The sequence below is a fragment of the Caretta caretta genome, chromosome 4, assembly GCF_965140235.1.
Source record: "Caretta caretta isolate rCarCar2 chromosome 4, rCarCar1.hap1, whole genome shotgun sequence".
In the NCBI taxonomy this organism is placed as follows: Eukaryota; Metazoa; Chordata; order Testudines; family Cheloniidae; genus Caretta; species Caretta caretta.
In genome coordinates, this window is record NC_134209.1 from 44733512 (window position 1) to 44754284 (window position 20773).

Genomic DNA, 20773 nt, shown 5'->3' on the forward strand with positions numbered 1-20773 from the left:
ATAATGTTGAAGGAGGGGTTGTATGTGTGTGGAAGCACTGAGATCAAGAACACAGAATATTTCTGGTTTCAGAGGAACAGCCGTGTTAGTCTGTATTCGCAAAAAGAAAAGGAGTACTTGTGGCACCTTAGAGACTAACCAATTTATTTGAGCATGAGCTTTCGTGAGCTACAGCTCACTTCATCAGATGTTTACCGTGGAAACTGCAGCAGACTTTATATTTCTGTACCCTTCTATCACATTGATTTGTTACCTGGCTCAAGCAGATATACAGTTCATAGTGTAAACCCAGATGCCTACAAGCAGGGGATGGGCAGTAGTAATATGTACACAAAGCATGCTGCTTGCCCTTAAAAGGGAAACATACAACAGGGGCATTGTTACTGTTTCCTGTTGGCCATAATAGAGCTCTTTCAGAGAATGTTTTGCAATGAGCAAGCATACTTGAACAAAACACTACATAGAGAAAGACAAACTAAAAATACCTGAAGAAAGCTGAGCAAGTGTGGGATCACTTCCTATATATGAACAAGGGTTGAGGAAAAGGGCCCTGACTATTTCTAGATGGATTTTTGCAAAGCCCAGGGTCTAGGTTTCATAGAAAAAGTGCTGAGAACTCTTCTATTCTCTGAATCAATTCTGTCCTCTCCAGTAGTTGAATCAAGAAATCTCATGAATTGTGGCCAGTAAACAAAGAAAAAAAATCCATCTGGCTAGAGCCTTTAAACATTGTTTCTATGGACACAATTAGTACTGATAAACATTGAACTGACATTAGCCAAAACTCATGGAAATAGATAGAAAATGTCTCATAATGTAATTGGTCCTAATAACCAGATTGAATAACATTTTTCTCATGTTACGAATCTGCATGCCACTATGTCAATGGTATGAAAAAATATGTGCACGGTTCCTATTAATATTCATGGTGACAGCCTGTATAAGTCTGTACCTCACCCCAACCGTCTCATAAATCCCCTGTATTCTTATTAACAGTGTTCTCACAAGAGTAGTTGAACTGTACCAGTGACAATATTTACAATAGCTGATGTTTTAATATCTATTACTTATTTATCCATTAGTTTGGAAGTCATAAGCACATTGCTAGCCAGAGGGAGCTCCACTGTACATTTAATATAAGTGTATTGATACAATGACACAACACCTAACAGACGTGCAAGACACCAAAATTACTCTTTCTTTCTCAGCATGCCATAATATTTTTTAAAAAACTAACTTTATGTCAAGTTTTGAAAAGTTAACTCTCAGTTGCTCCAAAGCTGGCACAATCCCTTAGGTTTCAGAGTAGCAGCCGTGTTAGTCTGTATTCACAAAAAGAAAAGGAGTACTTGTGGCACCTTAGAGACTAACAAATTTATTTGAGCATAAGCTTTCGTGAGCTACAGCTCACTTCATCAGATCTTGTAGCTCACAAAAGCTTACACTCAAATAAATTTGTTAGTCTCTAAGGTGCCACAAGTCCTCCTTTTCTTTTTGCGAATCCCATAGGTATAAATGGCATAAAATATGCTATACTCTAAACTTCCTGAAAACTATAGAACATAGAAGAGAGCGATCCCCTTGTCCAAAAACATCCTAAAATATTCAGAAGGGGAGCAGTTACGTTGGCTCACTCCCAGATTCTGCCAAGGCACTTAGGCATATTTCCAGTATTGTTATCTTCTGTCCCAGAAACACTTCCAAAATAATCCCCCCAGTGCCTGAAGAGGTATTGCTAGTAGTAGGAGACAGTCGTTGATTACTTTTGGCTCTGTATAAATAAAGAAGCCTTGAAATCTTACTGGATCAGGCTTATTTATTTTCTATAGTGGAAGTAAATGCACAATGGGCGGGAAAGTTGCACTGGAAATGAAACAAAAATATTATGTACACATTGTGCATAACATGCATTACAACACTTAGAAAATGAATGAAATATTTCTTAAACAAACTCTGTATATTGTATGTGTTTTTTATTGTATTCCAGTAGGTATTTCTATGGTATGAATTGGTATCCCTTGATGCACTTAGTGTGAATATGTTTATTATTCTCCAAGACAAAAGTCAGATAAATTAATTCTCTTAAACTGATGCTTCTGGCTTTTACTTTACAGTCTTAGTTATCTTTAAATATGTCTGTAAACTTTGCTGTATGAATCTTCAGTAAAACATGATAGTCCTAAAAGGAGAGTGAGTATGTATTTCTTGTAAAGATTGGAGATATGGAGAGAAGGATTCTTGTTCTGCTCCTAAAAGGCAATTTGAATGAGAGAGAGACCTCGTGTTTCCATTGTTAAACCTCTCTTTTTAGATTATACTAATTTAGCACTAGAGCACTTAGCGCTGTGTATTTCATATCCAAAAATCACATCAATGTATGATTTAGGAAATAAACTGGAGTTAAAAACAAAATCCTCCAGGATCTTCTGTTTTAAAATCTAAAGGGCTCTCTAATCCTTTAAACCTGTAAACACTAGCAAAGAGACCATTGTCACTAAATCAAATTGCTCTTTGCAGAAACAGCATGCAGCAGAGTTCCTCTGATGATAATTGCTCCTTAATGGGCCAACTTCACTTCTGGTGTAACTTAGTGGCCTTACACCAACCAGAGATCAGTTTGGCTAATATCTTTAAAATGATTAAATGTTTGTGAAAGAAGCGATGAGATGGACTCCTCACGGTTACATGTATTTATGAACTTCATCTTTATCGTTTCTGAAGACTGCACTTTTGTTTAACATTTAGGGTTACATTAGGTCAGTTCTTAATACGATAGTGTATTTAATAACAGTGGATGTGGATTAATTAGTTAATGTTTGTACAAGACTTTGAAAATGTGAAGTGCTACAAGAGCATGCAGCAGTACTTCAGCGTGTACCCGCTTTCCCCTGTTCTTATAATAGGCGATATCTGTGGTAACAGTGCACTAATGCTTAGAAAAATTTTAACTTTCAATGGCTTTTACTGTGTGTTGTTTTATTATTTTTTTATGTGTGTCAGTGAATTTAGAGCTTCAGTCTTCAAGGGTGTGAGTTTATCCATAGAACAGGTACTATAGAGCTCAAAAGTTTCCCCAAACTATCCTGTCCTAACGTGTCCCTTCCCTGATGCAGAGACTCCATACTTAGATATAATTTCTTTCCTCTATGCTGAGACTGTGACCAGGATGCTATTTGTGAAGTGTGGTTTTAAGACATGAGTACACAGACTGAACTGCCATTCTCATAGGTCACTGACCAGCCTTCAGAGCATGTCAACAGTCAGTCAGTAGTTGGCTAAGGCTAGCTTTAACCAGCAGTAGAGAGATGGAAGGCTCTTTTGCCCAGCACTCTTCCCCTGACCCATTTAACATCCCACCTTTTGTTCATTTCTTCTCAGATTTAGAACATAGTTGGATATTTTCAGCAGCACTCCCATTTACAAGACAGTAAGTCCTCACATCTAAACATTTCTAAAGCAGACAAATGATGGATTGTACAATGGACATTTTCCCATCTTCCTCTGAGGCCAGCTTTAGCAATTCTACTAGCTTATAATTCTTGGAGAAGAGATATAAGGCTATTTAACTGATGACAGCAACAGACAAGAATTTAGAGACCGCAAGATTCCTTCAGACAGACATTTCCCAGACAGACTGATAGCACTTCAACTTTTAAGTGACACCTCTTCTTAAAAATCCCTCAGACAAAAAAAATGGCAAAGTATCATACAGTGTCAGGTGTGAAGTTAAACATGGTTCATCTTTAGGCTTTGGTTATTCTTCATCAAGAGTCTGTATCCTAATAAATGGTGTATGATCAGACCACTTTTTCTTGGCAAAAAATATTAGACCAGGAAGCTGTTTCTGTCTCCTCCCCTGCACCCCTTTTTGTTTGCTGCATAACCAGTGATTGTCAAGAATAATTATTTTTTTCTTGTTTCTGTTAGGATTGCATATCCTGTATTATTCTTTGCATTAGAGATGGACACAGTTTAATCCCTGCATACAAATACCCCCTAACTTTGGGATAGTTCAGATTCTAACTTTGCAGTTCAGACCAATCTCTAGTTTTACTTATGCTCTGACTGTGGGGTAGTGGGGAAAACCGCCTCATTAATAAGAGTAAAAAACTAAAACAGTACATAAATCCTGGGGATATCTTACTCACTCAGTGTTTTAGACCATTTCCTTTTGTACAACGAGCCAAACTAGAAGAGGACAAATTCAAACCAGCTATAGATTTGATGGGGCAAGAACTTTGGTCCAACCTGTATATCCAACGTTCTGCTGTGCTTAGCAAAAGTTGTTGGGTTTTTTGAGCATCACGAAGATTGCCAGAAACACTCTTGTGAGGTTTGGTTTCCATCCTTCCTTTCTCATACAAATAACTTAAAACCAGAATGTACAGTACTATATTATCTAGAATGGTTCTTCCACCTATCACTGATCCAAACCCTCTTTCTGACCCACCCCCGCCAACCAAACAGTGGAAGTTTTAGAGTACATAGGGACCAGTCAAATGATAAGAATTTAATGAGGGGACTTTCCTCCTAGTCTGTCTTCTTTCCAGAGATTTTAAGCAACCTGAAGTCTTTCTACAATGGGATGGGTCCAAAGATTCTGCTGCCGGAAGTAAACCAAAAAACATACACCTCTTATTAGCACATGTTTACTTTCGTTTGCTACCCCTGGTACTTTTTTGTGCAAGATGACTGCCCGCTCTGTCTGGGAAATGGCAAGTGAACACTTTGCCTCCTTTGCCATTCTCCTTAATTTATGCACTAGCTAACTAAAACTGCTGCAACATCGTGATCAGCAGGCCATGCTGAATAGGACTGTGCTTAACATTTGGATTTGAATATTTCATCCCCAAATATTCTCTCCAAATATTAGAGAATTTCCAGGCCTCTTCACTCTCAGAGGACTCTATCTGAAATTAAAGGGAGGGAAACCATTTTTAACCTGAAAAATTACCTTTTCCTTTAGTCAATAATTCCTCAAAACCTGTAGCCAGAGGCTCCTGCAGGCTGGAGTAGCGAAATTAACAAAGGAAAACTAAAATTTGCATTGGTGGTTTCATGCTCCCACTGAACAGCTCATGACAACTCTAGGTCTCATCTGAAATGTAGACGTTTCCCAAAGTTCCTTGGTGCCCGTAACATGCCTCCTTTGCTCAGCCAATGGCTGCTAACATCTTTCAGAAAAGCCAACGTACATAATGATCACTAACCTCTTTTTTTTTTTTTTTTTTTTTTCCAGAAGGGCTATACAAATTCTGTAGTCTCTGGCTCTATAGTCTAAACTTGTGTGGCTTGAAGGTGGGATATCTACAGTCTTTGTTTTGTTTTTTTTTCAATTTGCTTCACATATCCATGTTTCCCACACAAAATGTGATATTTCATCACTGCACTAACTTTGGCTTTTATTTTCTAGGTGCTGTAATTTGTAAAAAAAAATTTACTGGTATGTTTTTTCTGACTTGGAGGAAAACTCCTGTCTGGAGATCTTTTTCAAGCTTCACCAGAAAGTTGATACCACTCCAGTATATGTGATGTTTTTGTTATGCCAAGAATGTCCTAAAAGACCAGAAAGTACAGACCAAACAAATGAAAATTTGAACTCTGGCACAAGTATATGTCCATCTGCATAACAAAACAAAAACCTTAGTAATAATTTGTCTTTATTATTGACTCTCTTAAACCCACAACTCATTCCAAAAGCTCCAAATAAATTTCCTTTGATACCCATTGATAGTTTGCCTGTAATAGTTCAAGCTTTATATATGGAAGTTTTACCTAAACATGTTTTCTGCACTTGAAGTGTCTGAGGACCAATTTTTTAGGAATATGTTTCCATATTTATTGTATTTCATAAAATATCTTAGCAAATTCTCCAAACCCCCAAGGCGTACACATTTTTATTAAACTAAGCACAACTGGATTTCATTCATTAGGTACAATATATACTGCTTGTGATGATTTGCAACTACACTAAGGATAAATAAATTAAATAATAAATTTGACATAGGGTGTGATTATTAGATCTGTTTGGTGAGCTGAATATTTCCCAATACCAGCCTCTCTGTCTCTCCTGCAGTGTGTATGTATGTCAACAGAAGGGTGAAAGCAGCAAAGCAAATGGTAGGAAGGCATCAAAGGCTATTAGTGTATCTCTTCCCTTCTCTCTACAAATTGTAATGCAGCTTCTGCTGCGGTTCTCAATTCTCTGTCCATCACTGTTCTTAATTTACTCTTATTTTCATTAGAAGTTTGTTTTTTTAAAATCTAAATATGCCTGAGTATTTTCTGAATGACAGGACCACCAACTATCCAGCCTAATTGCCAAGTCGTATACAATGCTGTTTTCCATGCTTAAATTTACCAGTGCATTTGTGCCTGTATTTCTTCTAGATTTTATATAGTGATGTGTTAAAGCTGAACTTGACCAAGATTGATCAATCCCACTCATAGGAAAAATTTTAGATCTCAACTTCTATCTCTAGTAAATGGACCCCAATCAACTAATCTGGTGTTAGTATGTCACTGATTCTGTAGAATCCTTCCAGTTTCGCTATGGTACCAATAGTATCCTTCTGCTTATTCATGGGAGATGGGCCTCCTGTGATCATTTGTCTGTTACAAGTTAAAGCAAACTTTTTGTCCAACTACAGCAAGTCTCTTGTCAAGTTTAAGAGGGGGTGGCTGATCAGAAAGTGTCTATAGACAATTTTCTCCTTATCTCTGGTTCTTCTCTGTCAGGAGAATGAGTGTTTAGATTATTTCCAGAGAGGGGACAGCCCTTTCTGCAATGACTGGAAAATGTCAAGGGGTCATCTGAGTGTGACTCCAGCATTGGAGCTTAACAGGAATGTGCTTTTCCCCCCTTAATCAGGCTCCAGTCACACCCTGTGAAAAATTAAGGTGTCATAAAACCCTCTTTTAACAGTGTATTCTGTATCAGTAGGGCTCAGGGTCTTTATGCTCACTACACAATATTTCAGCCAAGCACTAAAATACTTTTAGGGCCTATGGGAGGCATGTCCCAACAACCTGGTCTAATTGTAAAACTGTGTACTGAAAAAGACCAGAAGGAGAAAAATTCACACAAATCAGGTACTCCTTTTTCAACCTTCAGTTTTACCATTATCTTTGTTTGGCAGTTGCACGTGCTCTGCATGTCCACCTATGAAGGAAGCTTAAAATAATTTGTTTTGGTTTGTTGCTGTAACCGTGGCAGAGCCAATGAATTTTAAAGGAGAATTCAATCCCTTTTGCTGTAGTAATTATAGCAAAGTAACTCTTAAGCAGCCATGGCTGTATAATGAGCCAGCAGTGCACTGATTTGCCTGCTTGTATCCTTACCCTCTTGATTTCACATAACATTCTACTTCCATTTTTATAAGTGCACCTTTCTGCTGAACTTTGCTGAATAGCATTAACAAGAACTAAAGAGGAATTGTGAGACCAATTGTTATGGAGCCAGGAATGACTTATTCAGAGTAGACACAAATACCTTGCACTCATAGAACCAGAACCCCAGCCAGGGGTGGTGGAAGCTTCTTAACATGGAAGTGGTTTCACCCCACTCCCCCGTCACTTGTCCATACCACTGGTAAAAAGTCAGGGGGCATGCCCCCATGTTCTGGCGCCCCTGACCCAAGCTCGTAGTTCCACTGATTTTTTTTTTCAGTGGAGTTATGCTGATGTACACCAGCTGAGGATCTGGCCTTACTGCTTTTCATTAGATCACTGTAGGGAATGCCATCTGGGACTAGCAAAGGTAAGAGACTCTGAGACTAGTCCATATCTCAGCTAGTCCATATCTGGACAAGCCTCCACAGAGTCTCCGCTTCCATTTAAATAACAAAGTTTCATTTCCTGTTTTTAAAGATTAACTAGTGTAGATGTCTGCCTGAGTTTGCAGACAGCCTGAAATAATAGCCTTAAGGAGTGAACTCCCCCCGTCATTTCAGTGTGAGCTATCTCAGATACCAAATGTGATACTTTAAATGTCAACATTGTTAACTGTTGCACTGCATAGTTCTTACATCACAGCATTTAAGAAACTGGGAAAAGTAGAATACGAAGATGTACAGGATCTATTTGGAGGCCTGGGGTAGATTTGGATAAAAGTTAAAACATTAGCTAATTCACTTTGAGTATGTCACCCTGAAGTGAATGGACAGAGAAAGAAAGAGAGAGGAGTCTTAGTACCATCCCCACTTACTGGCTGGCCAGGGTAGATGGTGGGGAAGTAAGCTTTATCTTATCAAGGACTGCAGTAATTTGCTTCACCCTGAGAGCAAGAGGAGAGCAGGGATGCAGCTATGACACCTAGCTGGTCCTGGGGTGGAGCACTTATGTGTACTGCTCTTTATTCAGAGCTGAGCCTCAAGGCTCACTATAGCCCGAAGTCTCTGAGGAAGGCAAATAATATTATACCCATTTTACAGATGAGTAAAGTGAGGCTTGAAAAACCCACGAGGCTGTCAAGGATGCAGAGCTAGAAATGGAATTTAAGTCTTGACTCCCATTTCCCTGCTGTATTTGCTAGATCCCCTCTCCTCCCAATGAAATTATGTTGTAGAGATTAAAACTCAAAACCTGACTGAAGAAACAGGCAGCTTTTTACAAAAGCTGTTAACACTAATGGAGGCTGAGGTTGACCCAATAATGTTTACAGACATGGGCCAGATTTCCAGTTGTTGTAAATTGGCATAACTCCATTGATTTTTAAATCTTATTGATTATAGACCTGGTTTACAGATTGTGGAAGGGGACAAACGCTATCCTAAAATACACCCATGCAGCCCCATTGACCTTAATGAAGTAGGTGTATTAGAAAAGTGCAGGGAATTAAAGGTCATACAAAAAAGCTACCAGAGAAAACTCTACCTCCCTCCCATTTCATCTTTCCTTTATTCTCTCCAGCCAGGAGTGATTTGTCTAAATTAAAAGCAATACAGGAGATTCCAGGAACCAAATTGCATGTCCCTGTTGGACATCATGGTCAAAACTACTAACTGTTAATAATATGACTTGTTTCTCAGTGGGATGCCCCAGGAAGTGGATTAGCAGTGCTCTAAACATCACCGGGGATAAACAACAGGAAACTGACCCGAGAAGAGACTGCCAGTAGCTTAGCTTAGCTTAGACCCCCATAAAGAGCTTCAGGCAAGATTTTCTCTTAATAAATATCCCAATATTGAATCTGAGGGGCTATACATTCACTTTGCAAGATTGCCAACACATGTAGTGATCCTTCCCGGGGCCTGGCACTGCTGCAGCTTCCCTCCAAAGAAAGCAAACAGTAGTGGGCTAGAGAAGAGCTTTAAACCTGGATTTAATTTCTCACAAATGAAAGAAATGTGTCCTTTTGAAAGCCCTCCTCTCTTATACAGCCAGACAAAGAAGTAAATCTCTGATTGTTTCTCCATTAGCTTGGAGATTTATATGGATAGAATGAAGGGAACACAATGCCCTTTGTTAAGGAGCCACTTAAAAGTGAGGATTAAAAATAATACCTCAGGGAGATCATTCCTTGACAAAACATTCACAGTGGGGAAAAAAATATTTGACTGGTAATCATTAATTCTCTATGTGGTACAAGAGCACCGAACAATTGTATCTAAATGTGTCATTTCCCTGGTACTCAATTTCATTTACCTGTCTCTGCATTTCTAGTGCACCCAACATTGTGGATCTAGGCTGCAATGTCAAAGTTATTAAATTGTCCAAAAAGGAGAGGGCAGGATTTCGAGCTATGCATGGGGGCAGAAGTGAATATGGAATACATATTGATGTGGTGTGATATAAAGGCTTTATTCAATATGAAATTGAGACTGTGGCATCAGTCAGCAATGAAGCCACAAGAGAGTTATGCAGGGCATCCACAATGCATGCTGATAAAACCTTTACACCAGACCAGACAAGTATGTATATGCCACATATGTTACAGAAAAATGACTAGGAATATTTTATAGAGTTTTGTTTTTAAAAGTGTCTGTGACTATTTTTCATATTCCACCTTTTTAAAACAAGATGCTCTAGTTACCCAACTCCAGCTGCACAGGGCTTAGAGGGAGAGAGAGATAAAACTAATAAACATCTCTCAAAATCATCTAAAATAACTTCAAAAGGTCATAACTATATAACTAAAAAGGTCATAATGCGGACGTCCATTGGGTCTTTCCAGGACTACAGGTGAGTGCTGTGCACCCCATAAGGAAGCTTCCCCCATTCCCAATGCTTTGATGGTTTTGGCACTGGTGTAGCTGACTGCACATGCTTCAGGGCAATATAAAACTAAGCCTGAAGTATCTTGTAATAAGACTTGTTATAATTTGATGGAAAGGCATTTTAAATAACAACTAAACTCTTTGCTGCTCATCATCAACAATACCTATCAATGTAGAATGGCAACCTATCCCCCTGACAGGAATGTTATGAAATGATATATCTCCTGTGTAACAATGTCATATGGAAGGATTATGGATGTAATGGAGCTGAGTTTTATTCTTGCCAAGGCAGATGCATCTGTCAGTCAGACTAAAAAAGAGCCATGTTCTGTGGAATTTCCATGCGAATGCAGCAAAATAAATAAATAAATAAATAAAATCTGTAAATGTAAGAACATAAGAATGGCCATACTGGATCAGACCAATGGTCCATCTAGCTCAGTATCCTGTCTTCTGACAGTGCTTCAAAGAGAATGAACAGAACAGGGAAATTTATTGATTGATCCATCCCCTGTTATCCAATCCAAGCTTCTGGCAATTGGAGCGTTAGGGATACCCAGAGTGTGGGGTTGCATCGCTGACCATCTTGGCTAAAAGCCATTGATGGCCCTATCCTCCATGAACTTAAAATTGTTTTTTGAACCCAGTTAGACTTTTGGCCTTCACAACATCCGCTGGCAATGAGCTCCACAGGTGACTTTGCACAGTGTGAAGAAGTACTTCCTTTAATAGTCGTCAGATTTTTTTTTTTTAATTTCATTGAGTGACCCCTGGTTCTTGTGAAGGAGTAAATAACACTTCCCTGTTCAGTTTCTTCACACCATTCATGATTTTTTGCCCTCTATCATATCCCCCCTTAGTCATCTCTTTTCTAAGGTGAACAGTTCTAGACTCTTTAATCTCTCCTCATATGGAAGCTTTTCCATGCCCCTAATCAGTTTTGTTGCCCTTTTCTGTGCTCTTTTCAATTCTTCTACCTCAAAATGGGACAGTTGCTCAGATTTGTCACCTAATAAAGGAATGGCTCCCTCGCATCCTCTGCAGTGAAGGGGAATCTCCCTCACATCCTCTGCAGTGAAGACCAATGCAAAAAATTAATTTAGCTTCTCCGCAATGACCTTCTATTTCCTGAGTGCTCCTTTAGCACCTCAGTCATCCAATGGCCCCATGATTATTTGGCAGGCTTCCTGCTTCTGATGTACGTACAAATATTTTGCTGTTGGCTTTTGTGTCGTTTACGAGTTGCTCTTCAAATTCTTTTTTGGCCTACCTCATTATACTTTTACACTTGCCTCGCCAGAATTTATGTTGCTTTCTATTTTCTTCAGTAGCATTTGACTTCCAGTTTTTAAAACATGTCTGTTTGGTCATAGTGGTGTGTGTTTCTTTTATTTTGGTCCTTATTTTATTATTGTTATTATTTATTCAGATATTATTTATTTTATTTTGGGGGTATATATTTAGTTTGAGCCTCTAAAAACACCATAATAAAAAATTTCCATGCAGCTTGCAGGCATTTCACTATTATGATTGTTCCTTTTAATTGCCATTTAACTAGCTTCCTCATTTTTGTGTAGTTCCTCTTTTTGTGGCTAAATGTTACGGTGGTGGTGGGGAGGATATTTCCCACCCCTCAAAACACTTTCTTCCAAATGTAAAAGATTCTTGCAGCTGCTGGAAAAACAGTAAACACACCAGATACATTATATACATAATATTAACCAAGAATGACAGTGAATGGTTGGCGAATCAGACCTAATCTTATGATTTGACTGTAGCTTGGACAGCGTCTAGTCATGACTTGAGAAACAGTGTTTAAAAGATTACTTGCCAAAATGGCATCCCCCACCTTTTCTTTAAGCTTCTGTTTCCAATTTGTTCACTCACCCCTCCCCCATAGTACAGTGGCTTTCCTCTTACAGTTTGTAAAATAATAAAGCACTTCTGGAGGATTGCCACTAATGAATTGCGTGTGATTTTTATCAGCTTTTAGGGAGGTATCAACTCTGCTAATTATTTCAAATCCCATAATTGGGGGGGGGGGTGCGCACGCGCATGCAGGGTTGTGTGATGATGGCCTCTTGCATGTAAAATCATGTGTGTGTGTCTGGCAAAAGTTTGGTTGGTAGTCAGGGCTTTCTTATGTCAACTTACCAAAAGCCAAAATATCAAGGAACTGGATCTTTGGAAACATTTCTATAAACTTGGTGATAGTGGAAAACAGATGCTTCAGCATCTTTTGCGGCTCAGATTGTTCTTTCTTTGATTTTGGATGAAAAAATAAGTTTCCATGGCTTTAAGAGAGGCATTTTTTTGCTAGACTGTATCATAGTTTGCCTCCACTAATCTGTAGCTGTTATTTATATCAACTAAGGAGAGCTATAAATTCGGTCGTGACATGGTTTCAATAGTGTGAACCTCCAGATCTGCTGTAATCCCAAGATTAGATACTGAAGTGCTGCTTCAATTGTGCAGTATTATCACGTACTATCACTTGGCCCCGTTTCAAACTGTCGCATTTATTGACAATACTTTCAAAGCTGTTGCTAAGTTGTGAGCACTCTGCTTTATCTGCTGCTGCTTTTACAGCTTCAGCTAGGTATACTTTCTAGCACGAAGAACTACGCTAATAATAATCACCAGAGAAAATTATGTGTTTGACCTTTTTTTCAAACAAGAGTCTTTGTTCTATACACAGATGTTTTCTTTTTTCTTTTTCTTTTTTTTTTACAATGAATGTTCCCTCCCCCTTTCCACTCTCTCCACTTCCACCTGGCTTGCTTACCAAAGCAATTCTGATAAATCCTGCATTCATTGTATTTTACTACATTATTTAATTTTGTGCATTTTGGTCAACAACTTTGTGACTTGTTGCTATCTTCTGTACAGTCAAGGTTAACTTTCAGAAAGTGCTGCTTAATTGGGTTGTTTGAGTTCCAATGCCTTATGTAAGGATTTCATATAAAATGCAGACAAATAATATAGTGACTGAAATAGATACACCTCTCAGTCAGGCAGATACAGAAATCAGGCTCGGGATTTAGTTGTGGCTACCTGCCACAGATGAAAGAACTGTCTGATAAATTCTGTTCTTGTGTCAGCTGTGTAGAGGATGCCTTCAAGTTGCTGGATCGCTTGGGATAAGAAAGACTACATCAGATTTCAGGGCCACCTAAAAGAGACTCTAATGCAGCAGCTGCTCATTCCTAATGTCCAACATTGAGTTTCACCAGAAAACTTCTTTCCAGAGCAGCATTTATTTGGGGAAAGTATATTAATAGTTTTGCTGCTGTCTAGCATGCTAGGTAGGCGTCAGGCAAAACACACCTTCAGTGCTGACCAGTGTACCAGACATGATGCACATTCTACGATGATTTCAGAATGGATATGTGGCTGCCCAACTGCTCTTTTAGAGGTTAAGCAACAGTTCTATTCCTGGCTTTGCCACTGACCTACTATGTGAGCTTGTTTTTCCCCCTCCATCCCCCTCCATCCCAATGTCTGCCTTGTCCTATTTAGATTGTAAGAACTTCAGGGCAGGGACTGTCTATTACTTTGTATTTGTACAATGCCCAGCACAGTTGGTGCTCTAGGTTCTACTGAAATACAAATAGTAAATAGTGATCTCAAACAGATAGATGAAAATTAACTTGAGGAGGACTTTGACCATAACATCTCATGTGAACTGTCTTCTCACACAATATTCATCAGAAGACCTTCTTGATCAGTTATTGCAACACCTTGCAGGCTCAAGCCTTGACTCTATTGGAAAGAAGAAGTATGAAATACTCAGTGTGGAGGATCGTCGATTACCACTGTACTTCCATAACACACAGGTTGTGCCATGAACTACTGACAAAATACCAGCAAAGAAACAAGAGGGAGGGGACAGATCTTCAAAAATGCTCTGTACCAGCACCTCTGGCCTTATGTTGTGTGGGACTTTAGGGGTAAAGAGAGATCAAAAACCTCTTTGTTTCTTTCCCTTGCCACTGCTGCCTCCACACTAAAGCAGAATAGGGTATGCTCTTGGCATTTTCCTAAGCACTATGAGGAAAGCTCATACAGGCATTCCACACCTAAAGGGATATTTTCAGGCAGTCTGGGGTTCAGTCTTCTGGGCAAATGTTGAGGTAAACAGCAGGCACTAATGGAGGGTACAGGGTGCTTGTTTGGGTTTAGGAAAAGGGAGTGCTCTGTAGCATGTTGTAGGCACACCTGCATCAACCCATCTTTAGGTAGTAGGATAGGCTGGTTATTGTATCCTCCACTTTGTCCTTACCACCTCGCCTATACCCTCTCCCCACCCCACTCTTGACCCTCAAGCGCCTTTGGTGAGTTAGGGCGGGATTTTGCTTTTAGACAATCTACCAAGGAAAAGGTGAAATAGTTGCTGATGCTATATGAAGTACACACAGGCAGATGCTTTATCAAATCAGCAGCAAAATGATTTTGTAGTATTGAAATGAAGAACTTTGATATTGCACCTTTTCTTTGTCAAATTTCCTAAGAAGTTTCCCTAACGTTGGAAATTTAAGCCCCCTTTCAAAAAAAAAAAAAGCCGTACTGCCCAACTGCACCTCTGAGATGTATGTAAAAGCCTACACACCTTACTGTATAAATCTTCAGCACTTCCTCTCAGCTAGTTCTTTTCCCCTCTCTTCCCTTTCCTACTCTGTGAAACACTGGTGTGCATCTTCATAATGTGATACACCCTCTCCTTTCTCATATGCTTTCACAAGCAGGAAAATAGTTAATAGTGTTGACATTTAAAGTACCATGATTTGCATCTGAGTTAGCACCCATTGAAAAGATTGCAGTTGTTTCAGGCTCTTTGCAAACTCAAACAGATGCCTTTCCTTCAGTTACAGTTGCTTCATGTTTTGGAGGTTTTCAATACATTTAGTGACTTTTTTAAATGAAAACTCAGATTCCAGAGAGCAGCTGAGAAGTGTTTCAATGTCCCATAGCTAGCTCTTTGTCCCTCCCACACTTTGGGAAATACTACCCGAAGACATGATCCCATGTTATACATACTGTAAGCTCAATGTACACAAAGAAAACAAAGTCTGATTTTCCTGCTGTTATAAATAATTTAGTGTCCTATACAGCGATCTCTGTGGGTCCTGAAGTATCTCTTTGGAAATTACGGGGCTGTCAATTGCTTTGCTATTGTGTAACATTATAAAGTAATTAGCTATACTGAAAACTTTCTAAACACTCCATTTTATCCAAATAGAGCCTATTCTGTATTTTTCTTTACATTGTAGTAAACCCACATAACCCAAAAGAGGGGATATAAAGTTTGAATTTGGTTACTATTGAGTCAGTGAAAGATATTCTCCTGCATTTTGAATACAAATAGCATAAATTCTGTGAGCAGTTGTTTATACCTTCAAACCAAAATGTATGAAGAAAAATCTTCATCTAAAGTTTTTTAAACAGCCTGGTTCTGATATATATCACTGAAATGCTGTTTGCAACATGGGGAAACTCATGGATTTCAGCCAATGGCAAAGGTCCACTTTAGTGACTCATGGTAAGAGAATGCAGCTGTACAGCCCTCAATGTGAATAGAGATAATTTATAATTCATTCTTTCATTTAAAAGACAACTTGTTTAATTATCTCTCTTGCCTTTTAAAATGCACCCTGCATTTTGTAAATCAGCTGTGCTTACTGAGGTTCATTTTGGTCTTGCATGCACTGATTAGAGACATTGCCATTTGGGAAATGTCTGTGTATATTTAGAATCATGAAGAATATAAGGTTTTTTTCATAAAAATTTTTAATATATGCATTTAATGATATTCTTCTCAGTGGACCAAATTCTGCTCTCTGTTACACCAGTTTAAATTCAGAGTAACTATGCTGCATTCAATAGAGTTATTTCCAATTTACCCCACAGTAAATAAGTTCAGAATCTGGCTCAATAACTTTACTTAATGTGACTGCGTCAGTGAGAGAAATCGTCATCATTTAAATGGAGAGAGCTAACAAGATGCTGACCCTGTCTCTGAATGGTGGGGATAAGAGGCCAAGACTGTTTTTAAGCCATTTTTCAGCGTACCAGATTCTGGGCCCTGTCCTGCCCCAAAACCAATTAGAACCTCCAGGCCTGTTCTAATTTATGGCAGCTTCCTACACCCATGTATGAACTTCTTCACTGGCCCAGAATAGGGACTGGTTGAAAAATTTCCACCAGAATTGGTTTTTAAGGGAAAGTTGTTCTCTCCACCCCCCCCTCCCATGAAGTTTTTGATTAAAAGTGTTTTACATGGGGAAATGTGGGGGCTTTGTGGAAAAACAAAATACTCACAAACTGGAATATTTTGGTTGGGAGCCAAAATTTTGGTATTCAAATTTCTACCACCCACTAAAATCAAAATTTAGGTGAAAATGTTTGTGTTGGTGGTTTTTTCGTTTGTTTGTTTTTGTTTTTTGGGGGAGTGGGGAGGCAGTTGCCAAATGTTTCTATGCGAGAGAAATCCCTATCTGTTGATCAGCCCTAACCCCGCTACATCCTCCCTCTTTACCTTCAGCATATTCCCTACTACTCTGCCAGCCCAGTGTCAGTGAGGAGGACCTTTACAAAGGATGTATTCGTTATACAGCTACTTCAAACCTCTTTTGCAGCTATCTAGCTACTTGTGTGGCCCTCATTGCACAGGAGCACCTTGCATTAATTAATTAATCACAATGCCTGTGTGAAGTAGGACAGTACTATCCCCATTTTACAGTTGGGGAAACTGTTACACAGGATAAATGACTTGCTCTTGGTCACCACAGGATGCTTGTGGCTATGTTGGAAATTGACCGTAAGTCTACTGAGTCTAAACTCAGTCCCCTACCTACCAGACCATTCTTTCTCCATCCTTACAGTACATGAGTGGCATAAAGGAGACAGAGCAGAGGAGAGAACTGAAACCTCTGATCTTAGTTATACCAATGTAAACCTGGGAGTTTAACTGTATTGAATGAAGTTACTCTGGATTCACTTTCAGTGACTGTGGTCATTATCTGGTACAATATCTTTCTGCTTTCTATGTACTGTTACAAATTTTTGAGTAAAGATATGTAAACCCTTCAGAGTTCAATTCAAAAAATACTTTGTAAACTAAGAACTGAGGTTTGCTGCATAATGGTTGGAAGTGAGCCAGCCTCTGCCATCTGACTTGAGGGTTTGAGTTCACAGAACTTGAGCTTCCAACGAGAACATTCTACAGGAGAGGAGTCCTTGGGCTTAGGTAGCTGTTGAAGGCAGGAACAAGTGGAAGGTAGCTGCATGAATAATCTCTTTGTCCCTTGAGCTTCTCCAGAACATTGGCTAAGGTTTATGAACACATCTTGTGACCTATACTGTGGCTGATAGAGTTCAATGAAGATTCAAAGTTTCAATGAAGATATTTCACACAGATATGGTCTTCAACATTCAGAAGTACCATTTGTCAAGATGGCTTTTCTCAATATTTTGCATACTTTCTAACCTTTTGATTTGTCAGACTTACAAACAAAAGAAAGATTGCTCCAGATTTTTCATATAAAATGGAATAAGGGCCTATGTCTCAGGAAATTCTTCCTTTAGTAAAGGAGAAGATCAGTGCACAATTTTAATGGCATACTCAATAAACAATTTTGTGGACACTGAGATTGCACCAGAAAAAATGATAACTTGTTCTTCCTTCGTAAGTATACTTTAGTGTGATTTTTATTGTCCACAACATTACACCTTAATGATTCTATTGAAGTTATACTGTAAGGAGATGGAGTTCCCACACATCTTCAAATATACATACATATACAAAGTCATTGTCCCTAAGGTCTAAAAGACAGATATTGAAAAGATGATGTGCTGGAGAACCTATCGCTGGATCTTGAAAGAATGAGGGAGGCAGTGGATGTTTGAAAAGGTGTGAGTGAGGTGCTCACAGTAGAGCTGGTAAAAAGGAAGGGGAAATATTCAATTCTGCTGTAGCTTCAATGACTTCAGTGTAGGCATTTCATCCAAGATATGCAAACAAAACCATGAATGATTTCCATTAATCCCTATTACCTCTGGGAGAAAATCTGGAAATGTTTTCTACCAGCCAGTTATCTCATGTCTATTCTGAAGTAACCATGCTTAATGAAGTAAAGGCCCAGTCCTGTGAATGCTCACTTCCAAGGGATAGTGGTTACTTTGTCTTCAGTGCCATGAGAATAAGCAGTACACTCAGTAATGCTGGTCCTAAAAGGTTCAGAGAAATCAACCCCCCCAGTTTGACCCATACTCCATCGAGACTTCAGAAGCAAATTTCTTAATGGAACAGCAGATATATTCTTTGCAGATACACAACTGGCAAAGCACTGAACTTGTAGATACAATAAGAAAGTGAATAGCTGGCCAGCAATGTGGTTTGTAAACATTTTGCAACAATCATTGAAATATATAAATTCAGTCTCAAAAATCTGTAAACCTTGAAAAGGAATATCTGCCATTAAACATTTCACGAGCTTAAAAATAGCATGTGGAAGGCTAGACTCTCAGCAGGCTGCACAAGAACTTCTGAATGTAGCACATGAGATGGGGGTGAGGGAGAGGAAAAAAGCAACACAAGGGTAAGCTGACCTATAAAAGTTACGGAAAGTCTTGGCAAGCAATCAGGTTTTTTTAAAAGGTGGGGCACATAAAAGTGACAAGATGCATATGAGCTAGTGAGTACTACCAGTCTCTGATCTAAGAAATGTTTGAAGGAAGACTATTTGATTGGCTTATGAAAGACACCTTAGTTGTCACCCTCTTGAGACATACATCCACTTCACATAATTCTCCTTCTGAAAGGTCTGCATCTGACCTATGCCCTCTCTTCCTCTCTTCAGAATGCACCCTGCCTCTGATATCACATAAACCGTTCCAATACAGTAGCACTTTACTTCTGAATGGCACAGGTATAATTGATTACACAAGGTAGGAGGCAGTGGGGAATCAGGCCCCATGCATTTTGTAGACCACTTCTGTGGTTTGTTCAGGGATTTTGGCTTTGGGATGAGGAGGTTCCCTGCCTCCTTTATATTTATTAGCAGCAGAAAAAAGTGCATCAAATCCAAGTACAATAATGGTTGAAATGAGAACTATTTTAAATCTCTCAAAGACCACCGATATGGGACATCTTTTGCCAAATCCCCCTAACGAAGTCCTCAAGTAGTCAGATCCCCTCTTCTCTCCCTTCGTATTGCACTGTAGAGGACAAGCAAGATGATGGAGTGGAGGGGGGTTAGACTTTCCCAGCACACCTCTCTCCTCTTCCTCCTCCACCTGAGGAGAAGCAAGGGACTGACTTTTCACAGCCTCTTCTCCCCCAAATGGAAACACTTAAGGGAGCTGGGAGTCTGGGAACTTCAGCTGGTACTGGTAAAATTTTAAGCAAGCAGAACAGCACCTACATGGAAAAGAGCGCAGAGTGTCCAACAAGTAGTATGATATGGGGGGGGTAGATTGTTCCACTTGAAACAACACTGTTCTAACCTTTCACTCACAATGAAAAGAGAGTCAATGATTAAAATTTAAACAAGAATGTTGAAACCTCCTTCCCATCTCTTGTTGGTTTCTTTTCTTCTTATGGCCCAAAACAGTGAGATGTCCATGTGCTCAAGAGAACCTCACGCAATAGGTTTGTATCATTAGTCAAATTCTCCTCACCTTATTTACAAAAAAATGAAATAAAAAGGACTACTCATGTGAATAAGGCACACAAAATTTGGGCTATAAATTGGAAGCTCTTTTGTGCAGGGACCAGTCTTCACATGTATAAAAAGAATATAATGAAAAAATGAGATAGCAAAAATGATACCTAAAGCTTTCTGCTTATAGTTTAAATCTCTGGTAAATAATTTTCATGGACTAACATCAAAGTTGGTTAAGAGAGAAAACATGTTTTAATAATAATAATTTAGGAGTTGGCTTTTGGATGTCCCCTTCATACATCTCCTTCTGAATCCGTATATACCTGGTGACTGAGTTCATTTTAAAAAGTCCTGTCCCAAAATGTCTGAGCTCTAAGCTACATTTTTAGCTTTGGCACCATGTTGCAATGTTTTGCAGCATTTCATCTTTCCAAGTATAATAATGTAATGATACCAAATGCCTCTGTTTTACTTAAAGGGGCTTCAAAGTCTTATTCAAAAGACTGCATTGCTTTCTGGTTTATGTGTATAACTTCAGCTCTGAAATTACAAATTGATTTTAAAGACTCTAAAGTCCATCTGTGCATTTTTAAGTGTTGTACAAGCTGAAGTCTGAGTGCTGTAAAGTGATAAGTAACCTACTTAGCCTTTAACTTTATTACTTTAAAAAAAATGGCTAGTGCTTCAGTTTGTGGGATGTTACATAACATGAGACTCCCCTGTATGATTTATAACTTTGACATCACAGAGTGTGCTGTTAAAACTCAGCCTTGCCCTGCTGGTTTATATCCATAGCTATCAAGCCTATTTATTATCAATAAATAAAAAATGCCGAGCATTTTCATTTAGCCTTTCTGGAAAAAAAATTGCAGTTTATTTCCAACCATTAGTACT